The sequence below is a fragment of the Mus musculus genome, chromosome 6 (genome assembly GCF_000001635.26).
Source record: "Mus musculus strain C57BL/6J chromosome 6, GRCm38.p6 C57BL/6J".
NCBI lineage: Eukaryota > Metazoa > Chordata > Mammalia > Rodentia > Muridae > Mus > Mus musculus.
Genome location: NC_000072.6, coordinates 126286447 through 126303790, shown reverse-complemented (window position 1 = coordinate 126303790; position 17344 = coordinate 126286447). Strand labels below are relative to the sequence as shown.

General features: G+C 40.5%; 1 long non-coding RNA gene across 1 annotated transcript in view; it reads left to right on the top strand.

Moving 5' to 3' along the window:
* Gm10415 (predicted gene 10415) overlaps nucleotides 1–17142 on the top strand; it is a 42038-nt gene extending 24896 nt beyond the window's left edge. Inside the window, exon 4 of the long non-coding RNA NR_045480.1 lies at nucleotides 14654–17142. This is a non-coding gene — a long non-coding RNA (predicted gene 10415). The remainder of the gene's footprint in view (nucleotides 1–14653) is intronic.
* The last annotated feature ends 202 nt before the right edge of the window (nucleotides 17143–17344 follow it).

The window sequence follows — 17344 nt, the reverse complement described above, 5'->3', positions numbered from 1 at the left end:
CACATACATGCATGCACATGTACACACATGCACACAGACACACACACACATACTTGTGTACACCAATTGTCTCATTACAGATCTCAGAACATCTCTGCAAACTATAGAGTTTAATTAAAGATGAGGTAGTTTTACACTCCCAAAACAAAATGACCCACTGCTCCACAGGGTGCTAAGAGGATGCTATGGGGTGTTTCAGACAAAAAGGAGGCCAACCTGAGCAGCACTCATTGAAGACTGACAGGCAGGGTAGATTGCAGGTACCACTACCTTCCATTTGGCCAAGGCACTGTGCTGGATATATGTAGTCAGATGAGGTTAGTTAAGGTCTCCAGTTCCTCTTACCATAAAGGCCACAAAATAACTCGAGTCACCTGGGCATGGCCCTGGGCAAAGCCTGCCTTTGTTTGGGTGGCCTCTCTCATTTATTTATCAGCTCCCTAGGGAAGGAGCTGGTGTTGTTTGGCACTGACAAGAAGAACAATGCAGTAAGTATTTATAGCTCTGCCTGTGCACCTGCAGGGGTTTAGCTTGGCACCGAGTACTGGCAGGAATGAGAGAATGGTGTTTTCCTTCCTCCGCACCCAGCAGCAAGAAGGTATATTTGCCTGCCATTTAATTCAAAGGGTGCATAGTGAGCTATGGACTGGATCCTACTGTGTTTATGTCCTCTGGAATACTAAGTCCTACAGGGTCTTGGGCTCCACAGGATGGGGGTGGGACTGACACCAAGGTGAGAGGGAGGCAGTCCAGGTTTGCTTTCAAAGAGCCTCTGTAGCAAGTAGGAACATAGAGGTTCAGCTACTGACATTGTCCTAACAATAGTTACAGGCACTTCACTCCAAAACTCAATTTCTCATTTGAAAACCTAATGCCAGGCATGAAACCAACCATATAGGGCTTTTGTGGATTTCCCTACAACTATGTGAGATCTCTATGTGCACAGTTGGTCATACAGTCACTGTTGGTTACTATCAAATCTTGTTGGAATGAAAAGATAGCCATTGGCAAAACAATAAAAGAACTACACAAAGTTCTTTTGCTAAGTGATGAACTAAGTACCACCAAGTGCTAACCTGTGACAGCAAAGGACCTGTAAGAATTTCTTGAAAGTGGAGCTGAGAGTGGCTGTTGGGTATGATTCAGCCGGCCCCGATAGGGGAGCTCAGTGGTTTCCTGTAGTGAAGAAGGCTGAGACGAAAGGCAAGAATGGGCAAGTCATGGGGGCAGCTCTGTGGAGCTGAAGGGGAGGATTGGATGGGCTACCTGACAGAAACTGAAAGAGAGTTGTTGGGACCTGTGCATGGGAAATTTTGTACATTTTTATATCTTTGACCATGGAAGATGTGGAAAATGTTTTGAGATGTTTAGTTCCCAGCACAAAGGAACCATACACAACAAAGTGAAGAGAAAGGGGACAGAGAGTCAGAAGTCTTTTCTGAGTCAAGGTAATGGACCCAGGGATATCAGAGAACAGGGAAAACAGGACAGACTTGAGAAGAGGGTGCCACCTGGCTTGGATGGTCTGCCGTTTGGGTGCCGAGAGAGAGGTGGGGCAGTTGCCTCTATAACACATAGCATAACTTCTTCGCCTCTCAGCCTGCCTACCCTTCCCACGAGGCCAAATTCTCCATGGAATGGAGAGCACCTGCCCCCTCTGCTTCCTCCCGCCCACCTTCTCCTCACATCCGGCAGTGTCCCTGCCCCCTCAACCTGTTCAGAAATGACTCTCTTGAAGGTCATCAAGGCCCTCTCCTGACCAAATCAGCAGCTTCTTCGGCCCATCTTAAAAACTTCAACTTCAATATTCTTGATTTTTTTTTTCTTTGAAGTTTTAGCTCCAGGATGATTAAATTGCTTCATGCCAACTTTCTGGCCCTTTCTTTTCTCTCCTTGTTTGCTTTGTGTCCCATGAAGCAGCTTCTCATGGAAGGTTTCTCCTCTGTGTCTTCTTTACTAAAGTAACCTACTCCACCTCTCATCTTAAACTCCCATTCCCTCTTTGCTCATTCTGCATCTCAGTACTGGCTGGGCTACCACGGTGCATACCAGTGAGACATGGAAGTTGTAGGTCTTTGACATTGTGAACCCAATATGGCTCTCCTTCAAGGGAACTTCCTCTGTATCTCTGTTCATAGCCTGTCATTCTCCTGACACCTACACTAGAAATTTCTGAGCCAATTTAAATACTGCTTCTCTGTCACCACTCCTACCCAAAATTGTCTTGGGCTGTACTACTCTGGGACTCACACCCACTAGGATGCGTGTAATCCTTGTATAAGACACAGTATTCACCTCTGTGTACTCTGCTAGAGTCTTTCACTATGAACTGTCTTGCATAAGACCACCAAGTCCATCTTTCTAAGTATGGGTCAAGTTATGCAAACTCTTTTGACACAAGCTAGATTCCTGCTCATGATTTGACTTTCCAGAAAAGAAAACAATTAAAGGTTTATAGTGGGGAAGCTTGATGTTGTTTGTATTCTAGTGCTAACTTGGGGCTCCCAAGAGGGGTTACTCCAAAGAGTAATACTCCAGAGAATTCACCTGTAAGATGCTTAGAAGTTGGTAAATAAAGATGCCAACATCCAATAGCTGCACAGAAGAGAAATATGTGGGTTGAGTTTTCATGGCATTGGGAGAGAGAGACAGCCATGAGGGGGAAAAAAAGAGGAAGTAGCCACCATGCAATAAAGGAAGAAGGTACAGGAGAAGAGAGAGTACAGTGACTATGGGTTAAGAGAGGGGAAAGCATGGCACTGAGGGATACCCAATCGGAGCTAGGAGCAGCCAAGATGAAACACAGTAAGTAATAATTTGGAGTTATTATTAGGAAAGTAGATTCAACAGCACAGAGGGTAAGCAGCTGCCTAGCCACTGTGCTGCTTAAGGCATATTGTAAATATAACGGCTATGTGTATCCAGGAAATCAATAACCAAAGGCAGGGTAGAAACCACTTGCCATTATCTTTACTATTTTCTACCACAAGGGGAAAATACATTAGTCTGAACAGACAGACTTGAAAAACAGTGCTAGTCAAAAGTAAGGTAAGACAATAAGGCAAATGTAAACACTCAACTATTGAAACACAAAAGAATTAGTAACTTCCCAAGTTAGAGAGGAAAAGCTAAGAAGAGTTGACATGTCAAAGGATAAATGGGGGCTTAAAGGATAAAGAAAGTGGGAGAATGTTGCATACGATAGAAAGAGAACAGCAAGCACAAAAGACATTCAGGCATGAGAAAACATGACTTAGAAGGGCTACTGACTGGAGACAGTAGGATGATGGAGGAGCATGTGGCTTGTAGGTCATTTGAGGAGTACAGGCTTCTCCTATAGAGTCACATTAGAGAGTCACAGGAGTGTTCATCTTGGATATCGCAACGGCTTATCTATGAGTGGAAAGGACACTAGAAATGAACTATGGGTTAGACTGGAAGACTGACACTAAGCAGAAAGAAGGTGAATGTCAACATATAAATAACACAACGTGCAAAGTGAAACTAGTGAATAGTCGGGCACATATGGAGATGCCAAGGATGCCCCACCAGATTCCTGAGAAGACCATCAGAAGAGATGAAGTCAAAACTGGGTACAGCAGGGAGAGTGCAGTCAATGCAAGGCTGAGCTGAGTGGAGGAACCCCCTGCCCTGCTGTGTGTCCCTGCAGTGCATCAATGTCTACAAGGCTGGTGCTCATGGTACATAGGTATATGCCATGGTGTTGCCGAGATGTCTTCTATGCTCTTTCCATTGCACTGGGGTCAGAATGAATAATTTCATGAAGGAGAATATGATGTAGGAAAGTGAGAGTGATTGCCTTGTAGAGGGACAGTGGGTAAAACAGGCACAGATAACAGCTTAGGGCTGAGGAGCTTTCAGAAATCCACAAACTTTAGCCACTTCCAGCATCTGGCGTCAGATAAATAAGAGACACAAGAAGCAAGAAGTAAGAACCTTTGAGTCAGGGTTTGGGAGAGATAGGTGGGTAAAGCATGTTCTGTACAAGCATGAGAACCCCAAGTTCAAATCTGCATACGCACAAAGAGAAATCATCACATCATGGCAGCAAGTGCCTGTAATCCCTGTATTATGGAGTTTGGGATTGGCTGGCCAATCAGTGAGCTCCAGGCTGAAAGAGAACCCCTGTATAAAAAAGTAAGGTATAAAAGTGATTGAGGAAGACACCCTAAATAGACTCCTGGTTCCCTCCATGCATGTACACGTGTATACTCTCTCTCTCTCTCTCTCTCTCTCTCTCTCTCTCTCTCTCTCTCTCTCTCACACACACACACACACACACACACACACACATACATACAATCCTCTGGGTGTGGTGATAGATGCTGATTATGTTAGCTCCTGTAATCCCAGTACTAAGGAAGCTTAAGCAGGAAGAACTTGGGTCTGGGGCCAGCTAGTGGTTTATACACTCAAGAAAACCAACTGGAAATAATTTTATGAGTCAATAGCACTTAAACTCGTAAAAATATAAGAATGAAAATACCATTTAGGATCAGAATTTAAAAGCTTTGAAGTAACTATAAATTGACAAAACTATACATGACCTATAGGAAGAGAAACAACAATACTTTTAATAATAGGACATCAAAAAAGCCTAAGCAGAGAATTAAATTTTTGAATAAAGAGAAACATAATTCTATTTAACCCTCAAATAATACAAAAAGATGGTTATTTTAGGGTAAATCCTAGGTGAATGGGCTAATGTAGCACTAAAAGTTACATAGTAAAACCATCTAACAGATATGTATTTTGAAAAAGATGAGCAAAAATATACTTTTTATACTTTGAAGACATTAAAATACATTGCAAATGCAAATTAATTAAAATCAGCATAATAGTACTGAAGAACATACATGCCAAATAAACATAATAAATTATTCAGGAATGATTTATTAGTCTGATATACAGTATATACATGATATTCACATGCATAAACCCAGTTTGTCATGGAAAAAGCTAACATATCAAAAATAACAGGATGAGAGGTCACTTATGACAATAAAATTAAAAAACTTTGAGAAGATTGAATTTAAGACAGAAGTTTACCCTTCTTATAACAACAAACTCTAAATCAATTAAAGCCTAATTGTGAAACTTGAAACTATAGAATGGATTTAGAAATAAATGGAGACTCACAATATACTCTTGTATCAAGCAAAGCTTTATTAAGCATGCTATAAAAGAAAGGAAAAAAAACTTATGGATCAATGCAAACTTAACAGTTGCCCCACAGAGGAATGCATCATAAAAACACCCACAGTGAGTGGGAAGTTGTGCAAATTTTCAAGGAAAGAACCAGATATACAAGTAGGAAACAAACAAACAAACAAACAAACAGATCAAACAAAAGAAAAGCATGCCAAGAAAATAGATAAGCCATTTATTGAAAGTGCAAGCTGATAAGACAATACACACCTGAAGATACTTCCAACTCTGTCCAGAACATGTATACTCAAGTAGCAAATTGGTGACATGATTTACACCAAGAAATTTGGTTTTTAAAAAAGTAAAATAAATCAAGTATTAAGATAATACCAAACTCTGTGATATGGAAAACTTCATACTTTGAAGGGAGTAAGAGGAAGCCTGTACAACATGTACAGTACTTGGTCAACTGTGTCATGAGCCATGTCCAAGAGTTTAGCTATTGGTTAAAATCCCAGATATATGGGCAAATTTTAATAGGTAAGCACAGGGAAAGGTTTCTGTGTCCCCCAAAAGAGACACAGACTTCACCTAATATATTGCAGAGAATCCTGTCCTGATTGTCTTATTCTATCCCACTGAACAATGTCCAAGGAACTTTTTATTATTTAACTTATTATATGGTCATCCTTTCCTTCCTTCCTTCCTTTCCTTCCTTCCTTCCTTCCTTCCTTCCTTCCTTCCTTCCTTCCTTCCTTCCTTCCTTCCTTCCTTCCTTCTTTCCTTCCTTCCTCTCTCTCTCTTTCTCTCTCTTTCTCTCTCTCTCTTTCTTTCTTTCTTTCTTTCTTTCTTTCTTTCTTTCTTTCTTTCTTTCCTTCTTTCTTTCTCTCTATCTCTTTCTCCCTTCCTTCCTTCCTTCCTTCCTTCCTTCCTTCCTTCCTTCCTTCCTTCCTTCCTTTCTCTCTCTCTCTCTCTCTCTCTCTCTCTCTCTCTCTCTCTCTCTCTCTTTCTTTCTTTCTTTCTTTCTTTCTTTCTCTTACCATTCTCATCCTTTAGAGGAGCCTCGTGAAAACAGGATTTTCAATCTGTCTTTTGCTGCTTCGTTGTCAGGACCACCTATAAAATGACTCCTGTAATGGGGGCTCAGCCATGAAGTGACTGCCCGAGGACAACCTCAGAAGACTTCCTTATGAGCCCTTTTGCTCTCAGTGAGCTATATGCCAAATTGACTGTATTTCAGAAAGGCTGGATTTGGTCCAGTGAATCCTCTCTCTTCTAGGTTGTTCTCTAAGCCATTACAGCATTTCCTGACAGTTTTGGGCAGATCAGCTATGCTTGTGCTTCTGAACTCTGAAAGCCCACCTCCAGTGACACACTTTCTTCAATAAGACCATTCTTCCTTCAACAAGGGCACATCTCTGAATCCCTCTAAGTAGAGCCACTCACTGATGACTAAGCATTCACATACAGGAGTTTATGGAGGCCATTCTTATTCACACCACCACAGACCTTATTGTTGAAGTCATCAGGTACCTGAGTAATGAACCTGGAGAAACCTAGCTAACACTCAAATAGATGTTTCATTTCTACTGTCTAGGTTCCATACTGCTGAAAGTTGTCATGCACACACCATCAGAGGAGAAAAACAATTGTCAGTCTCAAGAAGGTGTGAACTCTGTGAGCTACAACAAAGACCTTACTTACAAAGACAAGAACATACCACTGATGAGATCGTGGCATAAATGTTATGGAAGTAATGAACCCCATTTTGATTGGACTTAAGGACTTCTTCAAGAGATAGAACCTATACATTACTGTCAGTGAGGCCAAGAGCTGGTGGTTAGGTAGGTCATGGACTTGGGTAAAACACCTGCTACTATTGTAGTACTGAATGGACACAGCAATAAAACTACTTCTTGTGACTTATTGGCATACCCATAGATCATTACATCACCCAATCCTCATCAGAACTGTCCTTCTTGCAGTAGATGGCAATTAACACAGAGCCTTACAACTGGCTGACCTGCAGAGAAAAAGAGACTTTGTAGTGCTGAGCCCTAAATGAGAATGTCTGTGCCACACTCTCCTCTCAAGGCTTAGAAAGCAATGCAGAAGAAGGGATGGAAAGATTGTAGAAGCCAGAGGTGATGGATGACTTCAAGGAAACTTTTCTAGAGACAATGGAGTACAGATGTCTATACGAATTCACAGTGATGGTGAAGGTATCTCAAAGCCTGCACAGGCTCAAGACAGACAAAATTCCAACAGAGGCAAGGTGGTGTGGAATTCCCACTCCTAGTTGAGGAGATATTTGCATTTGATTGTTTCTGAGAGAGGGAAAGTCTGCTTTCTTTAATGGTGTAACACCCCATTTATCAGCTATTCTCCAGGATATGCTCCATGCTCAAGAGTAGTCAGCCAATACAGACGATTTGATATGTCTATGAGGGATGTTGAAGAAAACATAAAGATGTGTGAGTAGAGAGGAAGAGGACATATTAGAGGTGTTGAGGAGGGGGACAAATAAGATCAAAATGTCTTGTATGAAATTATCAAAAATTAACAAACATTATAAGAAATAGAATAAAATCTTTAAATTTGGGGAATAAATTGGTTTCTACTTGAGAATAATTAGAAAAAGTTAAAATCTAATATGATTTACAGTGAGTGATTTTGTTGCTGAACAGTTTTATTTTGATGGGGAGGTTGCCTGAGTTTGGATTTGCTTGAATAATTAAAAAACAGCAAAAATTTAACATACTTTGCAACAATTGTTTCTGCCAGAGAGTGATTTTGGCATGGTGAGCTATTATGCTGCTTTAGGCTTTGTTTGAATTAAGACAAGAAAAAAAAAGTCATGGTGCTTTATAATCCCATTTGGTTTGGATTAACCAGGTTAAACCAAGGTATATCTTGGAAGCAGTAGAAAGAAGACTATTTGGGCCAGAGGGAAATTTGATACAGGCTTGGAAGGCAGACCAGAGAGCTTATCTGAAAATTCAACCTAGTTCCAAACAAGAGAAAAATAAAAATCCTACCTAAGGTTGGGCACAAACAACTTCTTGATTGACAGTGGAGTCAAATCCTTTCTACAGCCTATTTCTGGTAAAAGAGATGCTATGGTGCCTCTATGGGTTTTCAGTTTAGCCCTCTCATTTCCATGGTTTTCATTCAAAATACCAGGCTTGAAGAGTTCGGCAGACTAAACTGTGTCCCCTTTATTTCCAGATGGAATCACTAACCTCTAGTGTGAAACAGACTTTAAGTAGGCCATTGAGGTTGAATGTGCTCATAGGAAAGCCCCGAGTCCAAGGTAAAAAAGAGGGAGAGACTCTAACAGCCACAAAAGGAAATGTCATGTGGGTCTAGAGATAGCCTTCTGCAGGCCAAGCAGAGAGGCCTCAGAGAAATGAAACTTTACAGCGCTTTGTGTTCTAGCCTTGATAACCATGAGAAAATAAATCTGTTTCTATGCCTCTAATATATGATGTTTTGTTGCAACAACCTGCCCACACTAATACAGAGGGCAGAATAACTAAAAAAAAACCTCACCAACTCCTTATTTGTTTAATACATTTTCATAAAAAGCCATATCCAATATATGAAATCCAATGCAAATGGCAATATTGATAACATAATCCCTATGCTTTTCTGTAATCTCCTGAATGTCATTACAACAAGCACTCACGATTCAGCGTCCCTCTTTCTCAGATGCAATGCTGTTGCTTACAGTTGCACTCCTGTGACTGCTGTAAGATCTTTTTTCTGTAATCTAAAGTGAGGCAGTCTTTTTTTTTTTTTTTTTTTTTTATAATGCAAGGACTATTGACAAACAGCAGTAAAATTGATTTGATGTCAAGGTATTTTGTGTGAGAGTATTCCTGGGGATAAAAACACCTACTCAAACCATATAGAGAACCAACAACAGAACAAACCAAGATACCACCTAAGTCCAACTTGATGAATCAGTGAGTTTGATTGGTGTTACTTACAGGAATATTGTTGAGGTGTAACTTATAGAAGCAGAGAGATTGGTGTTACTTACAGGAATATTGTTGAGGTGTAACTTATAGAAGACATCTGCATCACCAAGGCTCACCCCAGCATGGGTGACAGCTTCTGAAATCAAGAAACCTGGAGTGTACCACACAGACTGTAGGCACCTAAACAGGTTGGAAAATGGCCTTTGCTGGTAGCTCAGTAGGTCTGAGTCTCTTTCAGGAAGATTGGCTACTTTACACTTCTGCCACAAAAATTGTCTTGTCTGAGAGTTTCTCTGAGAGCATATCTCTGCTTATGTGTTTGGAGAGGAAAATGTATAGTGAATCCTGTTAATTTTAGGGCTTTCCTGAAGCTATTGAGTTGTTTACTTCCTGAGCTTAAGGTACTTCCTGCAGTATGCAATGATTTACCTCCACTTAGAAAATTCTGCTGTTTCTTCTTCTTCTTCTTCTTCTTCTTCTTCTTCTTCTTCTTCTTCTTCTTCTTCTTCTTCTTCTTCTTCTTCTTCTTCTTCTTCTTCTCCTTCTCCTTCTCCTTCTCCTTCTCCTTCTCCTTCTCCTTCTCCTTCTCCTTCTCCTTCTCCTTCTCCTTCTCCTTCTCCTTCTCCTTCTCCTTCTCCTTCTCCTTCTCCTTCTCCTTCTTCTTCTTCTCCTCCTCCTTCCTCATCCTCCTTCCTCCTCCCCCTTCCTCTTCCTCCTCCTCCTCCTCCTCCTCCTCCTCCTCCTCCTCTTCTTCTTCTTCTTCTTCTTCTTCTTCTTCTTCTTCTTCTTCTTCTTCTTCTTCTTCTTCTTCTTCTTCTTCTTCTTCTTCTTCTTCTTCTTCTTCTTCTTCTTCTCATTCTCTGTCTCTTAATGGAAGGCTTTAATCTTAAAGAAAACCACTACATGACATACTACTAATTGGAATACCAAACTAATAGACAGCCAATGATCACTTTGCTCAAGAACTTTGCAAATGAGTTTGAGGGGTAGAAGGTAATGGGAACTGGAAACTTGACAGAAAAAAGTTTAACATAGCTGTCCTTCCTATCACCTTGCAATAAACTCTGAAGATGATTGCTGGGTTGCACATCTCAGATGAGAAGTGACAATCAAAGTCTGTGTACTGTTATGAATAATGGTTTTTAGTTCAGCCTCTGAAAGGATTACCAGTGAGGACGTTACTCTTGTGTAGGAGATTACCGCACATCTGTTTTGAGCTCAGAAAAGAGGCTTCTGTGGCCACTTGTAGACTGGGTGGTGTGGGTTTCAATGTTTTTAATTAAACCATCCAAGGATCTAGAAAGCCATGAAGTGTTAAAGGCAAGAACATTTGATGTAGAGTTAGAGACCGCCGACACTTTATTGCTGCAGCGAATGAGATTAATGGAATTGTACTTGGAAGCCTTGGGGCTAAAGTCTAGCAGTGTGACAACTCACATGTGGGACATGCCATTTTAAAAAAAAAGATTTAACTTAAAGTGTGTGTGTGTGTGTGTGTGTGTGTGTGTGTGTGTGTGTGTGTGTGTGTATACACATAAGCCCAGCGCCTGTGGAGGCTAGAAGACATAGGATCTCCTAGAGCTGGTGTTACAGGTAACCCAGCCAGTGTAAGTCCAGGAGTGAAACTTATGTCTTCTAATACTCTTAAATGCTGAGCTATTTATCCAGCTCCCAAGATATCATTGTTAAAATTATATATGATATGTATATAATCCATAGGCTGCAGATTGCATATGCCCAAATGTATCATTATCCTTCTTAATTTTTATCCTTATCTTTCTGCCCTTTGTCATCCGCTATCCCCACTCCTGCTGTTCTCCTTCCTTCCTTCCTTCAAGAGTCCCTCCTTCTGTTTTAGTGACACCTGAATTCCCTTGACTTTGCTTATTCCCCTTCTCCCCCTCTTAGACTTTCCCCTTCCTAATCCTTTCCTGTTTTCAAATCATACACATGAATTACTGTGAAAATATGTAATAGCTGTCTGAGTCTGGCTTATTTATTCTTAACATAATGACCTTTTTAGTTTACCTATTTTCCTGAAATTTCATTCTTTCTTATACCTTTGAAAAGTTTTGTGCGTGCGTGCGTGTGTGTGTGTGTGTGTGTGTGTGTGTGTGTGTGTGTGTGTGTTTCTATGTGCCAATTTCTTTATTCACTCATCTGTTGATGGGCATCTAGGCTTGTCCCATCTAGGCTATTGTAAATAGTAGAACAGTAACCCATTTGATGAATGACTTTGAATATCCCCGGTGTTCACTCAGAATGAGACTCTACTATTTGCCTTCTAAATATCCATTAAGTACTTTCTTAAGGCATGTATTCAATGTGAGGCAAACATGAGGCAATGGAATGGGGACAGCACAGATAGGATACAAAGGTGACTCGTGTGATCCCTACTCTCCAAGAAACACACTTCTTAGGAAGACAAAGTTATGGAGAAGTGGATGAAAGGAAGAGAGAAAGGAAAATGTTGAGGAGGGTTTTAAGATGAAAGTGGCATTGAGGGGTAGAGGTGGGGGGGTTACTGTAAGCCTTGGGATAGTGTGTTGGGCAGTTAAATAATTCTGGTCCCATCAGCTTGAGAGTTTGCACTTAGAGTTATGCCCACATGGACACAGGATGGCAATCTCTACAGCTAATTATTTCTCTCTGCTCAGGTGATGAGAAAGTCAGAAAGAGGCTTGCTAGACAAAACCAGAGTCACAGATTTATACAATGGGCAGAGGTGAAGCACCAGAGCCTTCTAGACAAAGGTGACCACATACTTAAATGTCTCGAAGAGGACTGAAGTCATTTAGTGGATAGTAGAGAGAGTTCACCTATGATTATGTAGCTTCCTGGATTCCTGCCCAGGCACCGTAGTCTGTAAATGCCTGTGTTTTTTCTCATCCTGAGGAGGAGACTGTGGTCATGAATCACTACAGAAGGCTTGGCAGAAGCAACCTATATTAAGATGAAGAACAGCACTTTCCACTTTTTCTTTCCAGCTCTGTGGGGTCAGATAATAATTGAAATGAGGAAGGCAACTAAAAAGATACAGTCCATCCCTGGAAGGCAGGTAGGGCTCTTTGCCATTATATAGAGTAGTTAGCAGTATTACATAAACCAACTTTTACCCATCCACTTCTGTATAAGCAATTCTGAATGATACAAATATGAACACTTGGTGAGCTGCCTCAGCAGGTAAAGGCACTTGCCATCAACTTGACAACTATTCAATCTCCAGGACCCACATAGTGGGGAGGGAGAGCTGACTCCTACAGGTCCCCCTCTGACCTCTGCATGTAAACACACACACACACACACACACACACACACACACACACACACACACACACACACTAAATAGAAGTATTAAAATGAAAACAAATAGGAATACTTTCAAAGGAAAATATTTCAAAAAGGAAGATTTCAAAAAGAAACCACAAATATAAGACTAGGCTAACTAGTCAGAAAACCCCCTATTGGAGGAGAGAAGGAAATGGGTAGATGGAAGGGAAGAAGAAAAGATACCCCTTATATTTTGCTAAATGGAGATACAGTATGCTGGACCTGTCCATCCATCATTTCTGATTTACAGCCTGCTGAATGATCACCTTGTCAAGACTCTTCACAATCCAAGACCTGAAACTTATGGGTAGGAGGTCTAATGGGTCTGAAGGGGAGCCCCATGGAACAGAAATTGAACTGGGAAATAGGGGTAGTGGAAGTACCAGTCCCCCTTGGAAGGACTCTTGAGTTTTAGTGAGACTTCAAAGATGAGCAAGTAAAAGCAGGGAGCAGCCTTTGTGGCCTTTTATACACCAGTCATTAGATGTGAGCTGCCTCTGAGGACAGGCAAAGCACGACAGTTGTTCTTTGGATGAGAGAAATGCCTAGAGAAGGACCCAGGAACTGGGGGAATGACTGATTCCACCCTTAAACTGACATGTAGATCTCAGCAAATCTGGACTGGCGTCCTAGACATTCCCTGTAAATGTGACTCTGCAGAAGCTGTTTCCTGTCCCTGAGTCACTAGTCTCTCATCTACAAATATGAGTGGGGATAAAGGGCATTTAAGGTACCATCTAAATTTTGGGGTCAGGGATTTAAAATAATGGCAACAACTTACACACTGGGAACAAGAATTGTCTTCCCATCATGCTTTGCATTCTTTTTTCACCACCAAACTCTTGTGCAAATCTATCTGATATTTTTCGATATCTCTCTACTCTGTTCTTACTTTCATCTGAACAAGATTTCAATATGTAATACAAGCTGACCTCTAACTCCCAATCCACCTGCTTCCAACATCCTGAATTCAAGGATTATTGGTATGAGCCATCAGGCCCAGTCTCATTTATCCATCATTTCCCAATTTGCTGATCCTTTGATGGAAAGCAAAGTACTTAGTGCTGTTGATAAACAACAAATGGATCTATGAGCCAAGTATGTTCCCCGGAGATATGAAATGCCCTCCTTCCAAACAAATAAGGCTGTGTCAGATAATGAGTGATGGATGGGGTTTGTGAGGCTAGGGATGAAAGCTTGGAAACTATCTACAAATTCTAAATACAAATACAAATTCTAAAGTCACCGAAGTTTTTTTAGGGAACAGTGGCTGAATGCTAAATTCTCGAGACCATGCATGTTACAAGAGGCATCCATAACACAAAGCTGAGGACCATAGGGACTATGGAGCTCCACTAAAAACTATTTTATAGTTGTATATCAAGCCAACAAATAATTATATAAGAAGGTCATTTCCTTTCATCTTTTTACCTTAAATATATACTTTTTTCATAATACTCAAAAGAAAAGAAATGAGTCCCACTTATGATTAAAGCAGCCAGGTGTACCAAGGTTGTCTTGTGAGTGTTTGCTGAAGGGAAATGGTGTAACCTGCATACAAGATGGTGAGAGCCAGACAAAAAGATTGGTAAAATTGCAGTAATTTTAACCAGGACACTACAGAATCAGGGGTTGTTCAGTAAGTGACAAGCAATATATAAAGTAGAAAGGCAATTACCAGTTAAACTGCAAGAAAGGGATGCCTTCGAAATGTAAAGAAACAAACTTCCAAAGTCTTCTGAGAAATCCTTGAAAGCTGTGAACATCTACAGAATGTCCTCCTTCCAGGTCAAGGGAAAACTATCTAGCACTTGGGTATCCTAAACAAACATGTTCTCTAGCATGTATCTATATTCTTACTAAGAATAAAAGGTGGTGAGACTACAACTACTAGCAGTAATGACTGTGTACTCAAAATTACAGTGGTAGTAATAACTGATCAATATTAGATACAGAAATAGATTCAAAGCACTGCAAAAGAACTCAAGAGTAGAGTTAGGGCTCCAAACATTGTCTTAGCTGCATCTAAAGGTAGCCTGAGTATGTACAGCTATAAGCCTGCCTATTCCAAGTTTTATATTTCTACATATAATATTGTCACATTTTCTTGCTGAGAGGTAAGTTCATAATAAAAATAGTAATGATTCTTTCTTCTTTGCTGTTTCTTTTAGAGATCAGAAGTGGAAAGGGTGATGAAACACTCCATCTCAGAGATGATCCAGTGAAGACATGAGGAGCACCTAGCTCAGTGGTCTGATCAAAGTGGGTGATGAGCTTGTCATTATGTTGGCCTTTGCCTCTGTGCAGATATAGCTGGTAACACGTGTTTCAAAGCCTCTTCCTAGCAGAGTCGAAAGCCAGGGTCTGGCCGATGACTGAGCTTCAGGAATGGCCTTTATAAAAAAAATGGCTTTGCTTTGTTCTCCTTCCATGCGTTCGATCCAGTTCATCAACCATAACAAGCTACGCAAATGCAGACCAGTGTGACTTTAAGTTGTTTGCTGTCCTGCTGGCACATCATGTGGCTTTCCACTGAGATGCAAGGAGGGGTTCCGAGAGTAAGCTGCTGCACCACTCCCTTCTCGGAAAGGGATGCCAGACCATCAGCAGAGCTAAGGAGGCTGGAGAAAGGCTGTATATCCTATGCATGTGTGTGAATTGGGAAACTCCTCTGTAACCACAGGCTGACCAACATCAGTTTAATTGCTTCCAAGCACAAAAACATCCAAAGCCGCTTCTTTGATCTAAAATTGTTTCTCAAGTCCCACAAAGTAAATGGTGGATAACATTGCCTGTCAACAGTGCCAGATACTGCAGCTGTCAAATAATCACCCGCTCTGTTCAAATGTTACAGATTCTCCTATAACCTGGTCACCATGAAGAACATCGATGGTGATGGTGAGATGACCAAAGGGAAGACCACCTGCCAGAGTTGCAGATGAAGGATAGGTTTAAGGGTCTTTAGAGAAGCAGGAACTTCGTCATTCATTATTTTCTGAGTTCCCTGAAGATCTGTGAGGTTGTTACCATCACACCCAGTCTTCAAGCAGAGAAAACTAAGAACAAGGAACATGAGAGAAATTGCTGAAGATACAACAGTTCTAAGAGGATTTATCCAGGATACCAACCGGCCCCACCCCTGTCAGGCATGCTCATCAACACGCTGTCTTGGCTCTCTCTCTCTTACTCCTTAACCACCTTGTGGACTGGAGCCATAGCTTGCATTTGGGAGTTTTTTTCTAGAGGGCAGAGCTCTCCTGAGACTTTCCTTGGGGGATGGGATTTTAGTCGAGCCAGGTCAGCTTCTAGCACTTGATTGGCCTGAGTATCTGGGTGTCAGTTGCTGGCATCTCTGCCCTGCACTTCTCTAGCATTTGAGCTGTGGAGAGCTCCAGCTCACAGTTGACTAACCATGTACTGGCCCAGACTTGAGACAAGAGTCTACTATATTGTTAGGATGGGGAAGGGTCTACCACAGTTTATTCTTCAACACCTACTTTGTTCAAAATTATGATAAATCTCATTGTCTGCAACATTATAAAGAAGACTGATTATCACCAGGCATTAGTATGTTAATCAGCCTATAAATCTGAAACTTAAAGCCATAAGATTGGATTTTTTTCATGAGGACAGTGAAAGTATACTGTAGATTTATACATTATTTTTACCTTCCCCTATAACTAAAGGCTTCGTGTGTACAATGAATGTGTAGAATTACCCAAAAGGGGGGACATAAAAGAAAACTAAATATCAGAAGTGAGGCACATATCAAGAGTTTCCTGGAAGAGACTTCAGATAGAGGAAAGTTACCTGGACAGACTGCTAGAGATTCCCAAATAGGCACATGAACAGAGTGAATCTAGGGAAGCAATCATTCCAGTGAGTCACTCCAGGGAACCAAACACCAGCTCCTATGCCTTCACTTTCCGCATTGTAATCCAAGGTGCCCGTAACCACACAGCTGTCATACAAAGAAAGGCAAGCCAGATCAATGACTGCACGTTGCTTACACAGAAAGTGAAAAGGAAACTAGAATATAGGGATGATGCCCAGTGGTAGAAGACTTGCCTATCATGATGTCTTCTTTTCAAACCCTTGGACCAGAATATTAATTAATTAATTAGTGAACGTATTAACTAGTTAAAGTGACAAGTAAGAAGATGCAGTAATTATAAAAAAGAAGGAACACTGGAAAGAAAATTACAAGACAACAGAGAAATTAAATAAGTCTAGAGCTAGTTACTTGAAAACATTGCTAAAACTGATAAAGCCCTACCCAGACAATCAAAAACTAAAACAAAAAAGAGAAGGTATTGTTTACTAATAAAGATGGTCATGGAAGAAGAATCAGGGTGGATTAAAAGCACAAGGACATTAAAGCACAAGGGAATTCAGTGAAAATAGCATGTTAATACATTAAACGGTCTGCATAAATTGGACAAGTTCATGTCAGGAAGGAACCATCAAAATTAACACAGAAAGAAACACATAAAAATGATATTTAAAGCTACTAAAGAAATTGAATTTCAGTTAAAAATTTCCCCCAAAGAAAGTGCCAATCCCAAATTACTCTACTGCTAAAGTTATAGCAAGCATAGAAAAAATAATGACGAGTTACTAATACCACAAATAAACTATGATCGGTTCTTGTCATATGCACACTTAAGACTGAAATAAGAATCTTTTTATACATAATTTTATGAAAAGACACAAATAAAGTGGAATTAGCTTTATATATTAAAAGTTGCTAAATATAACTTGTGAGGAAAATTTTAAATCTGTATAGTCATACATTTTTTTGTAAATTGAATCTGTAATGTATAAATTCTTTGACAAAATAAGTTTTGGTCTAAGATGATGAA